At 36.1% G+C, this 9,149-nt stretch overlaps 1 long non-coding RNA gene across 1 annotated transcript; it reads right to left on the bottom strand.

Annotated features, from left to right (window-relative positions):
* Positions 1-1,196, bottom strand: LOC132029363 (uncharacterized). The gene is made up of 2 exons (XR_009407785.1): positions 1,105-1,196; positions 1-540 (listed from the first exon to the last, which is right to left on the bottom strand). It is a non-coding gene; the product is annotated as an uncharacterized LOC132029363 (long non-coding RNA).
* Positions 1,197-9,149: the final 7,953 nt, after the last annotated feature.

The following is a 9,149-nucleotide window of genomic DNA, read 5'->3' as shown; positions in this document are numbered from 1 at the left end:
TATTGTCAAATAACTCATTGTTATTGCAATTGCTAGAAGTATTCCACGATAGTTCCATCTTTATATATACAACACCATAAAAACTACTACAACAGCATCATGGTAATACATTTCTACTTACTGTGCAAGTGGTACCAATTTCATAGAACATTAGTTTCATCTTAGCACCGTATCTGCACTGGAATTGCCATCCTAATCTTTTGATCCGATACAAATGTAGTGTTTTTTACATTTTACATGCCCGTAACACCTTATGTACAAGCTAAGTCACTTTAGGAGGAACTACAAAAGCTAGCCTGAACGATCAGCATTTCACCTTTCTATAGGTTTTCCATTACGCAAATCGCGGTTGTCTTCATTCACGAGATAGTCTGAGAAGTGAGACTTCAAACCGATCCAACAACGGTAATAGTCGTGATCCATAAATGGAGATTCAAGTGCCCATGGACATACTCGGGGTATTAAGCAAGACTCGAACATAAAAGCCATGGTATCAGCTATTTTATGTGGACCCCCTTCATTTCCAAGTGCAATGGTAGCCTGTCAATGATTTATGGCAGCGAGTTCATTTGGTGAAACACAAAAGTACTACATATAACCATGATTGGATGTAACAACAAATTATGGTTATGATTCACAGGTCACAAGCGCGCAATTGAACAGGACGAATTGCGTTTTGCAAGAGAAATTTTTTAGAAAAACTCTCCATTGGTAATTAAAAATTGTAATTATTTTTGAGATAATTGCACTTTGGGTCCTCAACTATTGGCACATTCTCATTAGCCTGGTAATGTTTGGCTAAGCACATTAACCTTCTAACCAAAATGTGTTTATTTGGCTCTTTTATAACAGAAATATTGATATTTAAACTATTTTTAGAATTACCCTCAAATGTGGATGGAGTAACAATACAATTCAACATCTAACACATCAATAATTAAATAGTTTAGCAGTTAAGAACCCGTTACATTTGTGAAGATTCGGAAGTAGAAGGATCAAAAGTCCAGATAATACTTGAGGTTAAATGTGCTTAACCAGAAAGCTCAAGGACCAAAACAGAATGTTGACATTTGAGGAACTAAAAGGCACATAAGCAGAAACCACCTCATATGTTTTGGTATCAGGACCACGGGGAGTGATGCAGCTATGAAGGCTCGCCCGGCCAGGGTGAAATCCACCAGCTTTTGCCTAAAACAAGTTTAACTGCATTAATTACAGGGTTACTTTTTAGTTTGTTTCTTTTTTGTTTATTTTAAATTCTTTGTATTTTTAATTATTTTAATTTCTTTTGATTTTCAATTTATTTTTTATTTCTATTATTTTAATTTCTTTTTAATTTTTAATTTTTAATTATTTTTATTTTTTAAAATATATTTTTCTTTTATATTATTTATTTTTCATTTCCTTTCTTCTCATTCCCAACCTTTACTTCGTGTGGTTCTATGTAATAGCTCATTTTTTTATTTTTTATTTTATTCATTTAGCATAACCGTGCTATTATTCTAATTTTTGAAACTAGACTTCTTAATATTGGAAAGAATGAGTCATTAACAAACTTGGCATATAACGAGTGACGTTATTAAAGTAGAATTTCATTGTGAATGAGGTTATAGACTTATATTTTCCTTTCTTTTGAATTATTTACTTAAGTTACGTTGGAACTTACTTATGTAATGTTGGAATTTGACATAAGAGTATTATGTTAAACTTTTTCTCTTGGATTTTGAATTTACGTTATATTTTCAATTTTAAGTTATTTGCTTTCACATTGCATGTTGTTTATTTTCACTTACATTTGATGGATTTTTTGTGTCAAACATTTGAATAATGTTATGGCATTATATTTATAAATATTATTTTTTTGTCAAACATCCAATCCATGACGTTTTTACAAAAAAAAAGTCTTCTTTTATGTTTTATAATTAATTAAGATTAAATATTATTAATTTGAAAAATATATATCAATTACTTTTTACAATATTAGTTACAAATATATGATTATTTATTAATATATTTTCAAGAAACAATGTGTTATTAAATAACTAATTTAATATCATTTATAAAGGCAAATATTTTTTAAATATTAAATATTAATTTTTTTATAATTAAATTTTATTTTTAAATTAAACTAACTGTGTAATTATACTTGTGCAACCAAACAGCACGCTTGTAATTACACTGTAATTACGTTATGACAAACAAACAGGACGTTGTAATTACCAGGCTGTATAATTACTACCCTAGTAATTACACCAAGTCCAATTACCAGGTGGCTTTCCAAACAGGCCCTAGATGTGCTATTTTCTCACTATTATTTACAAAGTCTAAGTAAAAAGAAGTGATAAGTTGGTAAAATACCAATTTATCATCTCTCCGTAAAACTAGGCATTTTTATGTATATATTTTTTAAAATTGGTATAATATTACTTGTTGGAACTCATGCTATAAGAAGGCTAAATGCTACACTTGGTTGAAGGTTGAGTTATTTACATAGAAGACAAGGGACCAATTCCCACTTAACACATTTTTTCCTTCTTTTTTTAGTGGTGAACTCATGTTCTAAAAATTGTAGATTCGCCTCTGATACCACATAACTTGAAATTTATTAACAAATTATTTTAAATAGCTGTTATATCCTAAAATAAGTGCATTATTTTTAACGGAATAGATGAATGGGATAGTAATACGAGTTGTATATTTTAATTCTAGAAAAAAAATTGTGAGGCCATGACATTTTTGTGGTTAAACCTTCTCATTAAGGATAAAATATGTAAAATATGAAATAAAATGATTAAATTAAAATTATTTTCTAAATTTAGAAATATGTTACTATTGTTTTTTGACATAGTAATACACTAACAGTACCTATAATAAGGATTGTACCTGCTAGATCTACGCACTTACCTAGTCAATTACGGCTCATGGGTTTGGGAGGGTAGGGAGAGGTCAGGGGGTAATAAAGTTGGGAGGGAGAGAGTTCGATGGAGTTTCTACATCTATTAGTATCACAATCAAATCAAATAGTAACTAATAGTGAATTGCCAAGTTTAAGTAATTAGTTTTTCACAAGTAGTGATGTCAGACGAGGCAGAAAATGCAATGACTAGGAGAAGAAAGAAAAGATGGAAAGAGTAGAGAGTTTGACGGAGTTTCTACAGCTCTTACTATTACTATCAAATCAAATAGTAACTAGTATAGTGGCTTGCCAAGTTTAAGCAGTTAGTCTTTCACAAATAGTGATGTCAGACGAGGTAGAAAATGCAATGATTAGGAGAAGAAAGAAAAGATGGGAAGACCAGAGAGTTTGATGGAGTTTCTATAGTTTAGTATCACAATCAAATCAAATAGTAACTAGTATAGTGAGTTGCCAAGTTTAATATATTGTAAACACATTTAGTTTTAAGAATCCAGATTCATGTTGCATCCTTAAACTTCCGATCAAGCTAAACCCTATAAAATAAAATGAATACAATATATTTAAGATCTTTTATCAAAGTTCGGCTTTAATAGAGAATCCAGCAAAAATTTAAGCAAATGTCTGAAGAGCAAAAAGTAAAAATTCCAATCTTTTTTACCTCATTTACTATTAAAAGCGAAGGCATAATAGAGAAGAGTGGAATTAGAAGTGTGCAAAACAACAAATTCCATCAAAAAGAGAGAAATTGATAGACCCGACAAATCCACCAAAACAATCCAAGGGACCTGGTCCCTAAACTATTTTCACAGATAATAATGGCAAGTGAATGAGGCAGGATATTTACGTAGAAAACTCCTTTCTCAAGGGATTAAAAACCACGACCTACCCCAGTAGGATTTTTAACTTCACTAAACTGAGCAATGTTTCAGATTACAAGCTTTTGCAACCTAGGAATTAGACCACTAATCCCTCCCCTTACAATAACTCTATTGCAAGTACCTTCTTGACTAACTCTAGTCAACCACCAAACTAATTCGGTAACCACTATAGGAACCCGCACACCACTGTGACTAACTCTAGCCAAGTGTTTATAACAAAAGCTTAATAAAGACAAAATACCTATGAAACTCTTCTTAAAGAAGTGTAGGTTTACAATGTAGAGATCATAAAGACTAGACAACTCTAGGACTCAAAAAATCTTCCATTGTTGAGATCTGGTCCTTGAACTTGTCTTAACTTGTTCTTGAAAGCACCAAAGAGAACTGTGGCGGTTGCACTTTTATAAATCTGAACTTTTAGGTTTTCAAGTGTTGGGTCAAATAATCCCCACATGTTGTATATATATGAGACCAATATAGACAGCATGTGAGAAACATGTGACCATGGATGGTGACGTTCCAAGGGCTTAGTTTTAACACACATACAATTGTGACATTTTTGCCTACGATTTTCTGAACGGTGCGGCGGCTTACGGTTGTTAAGTGTCGTGCGGTACTCCCGGGGGGACACGATGGGAGACTGGTCCTTTGCCCGTTGTCAAATCATCAAAACTATGAAATTCTATAACTCATTAATTTCCCCTTTTTGATAACGACAAACTTGTACGGATATTCCCCCTAAGGACCAGGTTTCTTTCTTTTTAGCAAGCTCAGGTAGGATGGACGATGCAATTGTTTCATTTGTTCCTGTGAGACTAACAATTGTGCAGTATTCAACCAGCTTGTATCCTGGAACTTCCCCCTAAGGACATGTCCCTCAGCATCATTTTTCCATATCTAGACCAGACCGGGTCCCCAGTTGGATGTTGCATTTGTAGGATTACAACCCACCAGGTTGCTATCAAACATGTACGACCCACAAACAACACACAACTCCTCCCCCTTACACAACACTTCAAGAATAACTCTTCCCCTTGTCAACACTTCAAGAATAACAAACACAGAGCACAACCCACAAACAACACACAACTCTTCCCCCTTTTGGCATCATCGAAAAGAGACACAAATTTAGCACAAGTTTAAAAAAGTTCAAAGATATTAACTCAGGCCATAGGGGTAGACTCAAAGGAACACTAACAGATACAACCAAAACAATACAAAGGAGAAGCATATGCATAAAACAGAGAAAGTGCCATTTAATTAAATTTCAAAAGAGGTTAGCAGTCAATTTATACCACAAACATACAAAATAAACTTGCCATAGTGTCAATGTCATTAGTCAGACCAAAAAGAGTATTTGCAAAAACAAGGATAAGGGTTAACGGACAAGGGCTAACAACAAAAATAAACTAAGGGGATCGAGTCATGGATTTGCAGGTTTGATAGGATTGAAAGCTTTGAGCATCATGTCCAGCTTGGCATCTGCAACTTTGTGAGTGTCCAAGATTTGCTCCTGAAGTTTTTCAACCTTCTTCTTCAGCTGAACATTATCTTCTCTTAACTCAGCAACCTCTGTTGTCTACACTTCACTCGAACCAGGTCCTTCTAGCTTTAACTTAGTAATTTCATCTTTCAATAGAGCATTTTCAACCGGCAGCCTCTCTACTTCAGCCAAGATCTTCTCGTTTACCTCAATGAAACTAGAAATAGTATAGGTGCATCCTGCTCCTCCTTTCTTTTGCACAATATCACACTTCTCTGGGGTGCCCAAGGAAAACATTTGATTTTTAATTCCTTTGGTGACCTTTCCAGTGATTACCTTGAAGTGATAAAAAAATTTAGTCAGAAGGAAGTCATAGGGGAGACCATGCTTGCATTCTTTATGTCCACAACTTTTATCATGTGCTCGATCATGATAGAGGGTAGGCTGACCAAATGTCCTCCATCCAGAATCTCCATTAGGAATAGGTCCTTCTTAGATGCTATACATCTCTTTTCAGTCCTAGACAATATAACTTTGTTGACTAGCTCGAAGAGAAGCTGATACAAGGGGTTCATCTATTTCTTATACAGAGTTTCAGTGGTCACCCGCTCTCCTATTCGGACTATGATACTTTTGAAGTCGTCTGAGGCCTTGATGTCTTTTTCATTTCCCAGTTTTTTAATTCCTTCAGTTGGGATATTTAGAATTTTTCCCAACTGAGCTTCATCCAATGTAAACTCAACTTTTCTAACCTTGCAGACCAAGGTATGACCATCAGTATACTGCAGATTCACAAAGAAATCTGCTACTTCCTTCTCATAGGCTAATGCAGGCCCTTCAAGAAGATGATCCCAACTTTGAGCTCTCAAGATCTCCACTAAATCATCAAATCCTTGGTGCCCAATTACCTCTGGATCAAACACTCCGCGCCAAGCAACACTTTTTGACCTCTTAGATTTTCTTGTCTCAAGTTTTTTTCATCCCTTCTAGATTTTCCCTTTTTCTTTGGAGCCAGTCCTTGGTCAAGATTACTTTTCTTTCTTAGGGAACACCTTTCCCCGTTGGTTGGGCTCTTTCTCTTCACCTTTCTTATGACATCCACAATTGTCTCTTTATTAAAAATAGCCCTCAAATTGCCCGCACACTCAGCATTTAGTGTTTCTTGATTAACACATCTCTCTACAATTTTCTCACTATTCAGAGAATCTGGGTTACCTGAATTTGGAGATGGTTCCTTTGAAACCCCTGCTTCATTTTTAAGTAGGTCGTCTTTCACTGTCGAGTGGTCTTCAGTGATGTCCTTGCTTGTCACCTCCATCCTTTCATCCTTCTCAATGGTTTCCTCAGAGAGATCAAGGTGTTGTTGTCACGACCCAACCCGTGGGCCGTGACTAGTGCCCTATCACGGGCACCCACGCACCTATCAAACGGGAGTTATATCTGTGATTATATCAAACCCGTCGAGGTATATAACGAAGCCGACAAGGGTGTTTCAAATTTATATAATTTCGAGAAAAATTTCGGCGGAGTTTCCTTTGTTTTACGGACTATCAGAAATAACCACTGCGCGAGAAAATACCAACAAAGGCCACACGGGGCCAACAAAACAACATATATATATGCGGGCCGACAAGGGGTCGCGCGGCCCGAATGGAATCGCCGAAACACAACATATACAAACACACGTACAGAAGTAGGCACGACCCACAAGCGTGTCCACGGACCTACGCGATGCGGACATAATCATATGACGGGACGGACGGGGCCCGCCGTACCCCTGAACAAATATATATATACAAATGCACGAACAAATATATACCAAAATATAAGCTCGGAATGAGAGAGCACTCCAAATAGCGAGAAGAGGGTGTCCTAAATGGTGGATCACCAAAGCGTCGTGCGACACTGCGGGCATGAAACGCGGCCCCGAAGAAAGGGGTCGGTACGAAATATATGCGAGTATGCAAAGTAGAACTGTAGTACAAAATTCTGAGTCACAATCGAAATAGAGGTACAGAAAGTAAATGCATTTCCAAAACATCAAAATGTTACTTCAAAATATAAATCATGCATAGGGCACAGGAAATATGGTCGCCGCACTTTGTCAATGGCGCCATAACACGGCATAACACCGAAGAAAGTTTCAAATCTCAGTATCTCGTCACATATCATACACGGCATATCGCCATACACGGCATCACACCAAATATAAGTGGAACCGGCCCTCGAGCGAGGAACTCGGTGAACCATAAACACGGCCTGCTAACACGGAGTATATCATAATGCGCGCGACAACGAAACTTAGGCCGGGACCGGCGAAAGATATAACGAACGCACGGCGGAGTCGTGAGGAATCATATGCATAAAATCATTGTCATAATCCAAAAGATAAGTAAAATAGTCATATTTGAAATCGGAATGATAATTACAACATTCTCTTTCAAAAGTTGTCAAAATTACATAAAGGAACGTCGCGGGACCCACGGACGGGTGTAGACCCGGCTGGGCCCGCCTAAAACATACTCATTCTATATCATACAAGCTTCTACGAAAATTTCAAAGCAATCCGAGCTTTTCTGTGAAAGTTATGGACGTTCGTAGTTTTTGAATCGCTAAAGAATAAACTCAACAAAAAAAAATCAGCTTTCATGTAACTTTTGCAACTTATAAATTTCAAGGTCATAAGGATCAATGTTTTGTCATATCAACACAAGAATACCAAGGAACAAAAAGCGAATCATAGACATGCTCGGATTGCGAGAATAGAGTTTCCTCGAGGCTTGAATCGCCTTTATTTTAACTAAGGCATGCCAAGGAAAGAAGGTTACTTTACATACCTCAAACGCTCTCCAATATAATCCGAACTCAAGATAAGTCCAACCTACGATTCGGGCTGCCCACGATCTATAAACAAGCCATAAAATGCCAAACATTAGCTAAAGACTTTTTGGGCATTAAATTCCAATTTCGCCCTTAATTCTACAGAAATTTGGGCGGCATTTAAAAAGGCTACCCCGAGAATTTAACTCGTCCATATCAATCAACAACAACAACAACAACCAACCTAGCAACATTAATAATTAATCCGAAAGGTAATACAACATTACTAGCTCTCTTTTCCATCATTCAACAATCTTTCATAAATTCAATTCGACGACTTACCTTCAAGCCAACATCGACGCTTATACATTCACATACTAACCCGAACCCATACCAACAATATTTAAATACATTCTAAGCAATTCATACAACATTTCAAACAATCCAACAATTCCTCCAAGCTACCCGAATTCAGCCCCTAAACCGAGAACTCCTACTTTAACCCATTCCTTATTTCTAATTCATGATTTGCATCCACAATTCACATTCTACAATGCTATTCTCATCAACATACAAATTACATCAAATGTACAATGATCTCCAATTCAGTCCGCATCAATCACAATATCAATTTGAGTCAATAAACATTCATTTCCAACATAGAATTCATAGCGACGACGACTAAAACATTAAGCGATATCAATTCGTTCATTGCCATATAATATGACCCATTCGACCAACACTACACATATACACATATGGATGATTCTCAATCGTTCTTCACCTTACAATGATCATAATAAACTAACTAGGCATTAATTCATCGTTTCAACACAACCCAACACACACAACACACACATACTCACACGGCTCAAGCACCACACACACAACTCACTTCCAACATTCCATATTTCATGATTTTCCTCCATTATAACATACTACAACAAGCATACAACCTTCATAACACATAAATAAGATCAAATCTTACCTTTTTCTCTTCAACTTCCCAATAGCCTAGGGTTCCCAAGGATGAAAAATAATGGGTTGATCG

Source organism: Lycium ferocissimum, chromosome 9, assembly GCF_029784015.1.
Source record: "Lycium ferocissimum isolate CSIRO_LF1 chromosome 9, AGI_CSIRO_Lferr_CH_V1, whole genome shotgun sequence".
NCBI lineage: Eukaryota > Viridiplantae > Streptophyta > Magnoliopsida > Solanales > Solanaceae > Lycium > Lycium ferocissimum.
This window is presented reverse-complemented; position numbering and strand designations above follow the sequence as displayed.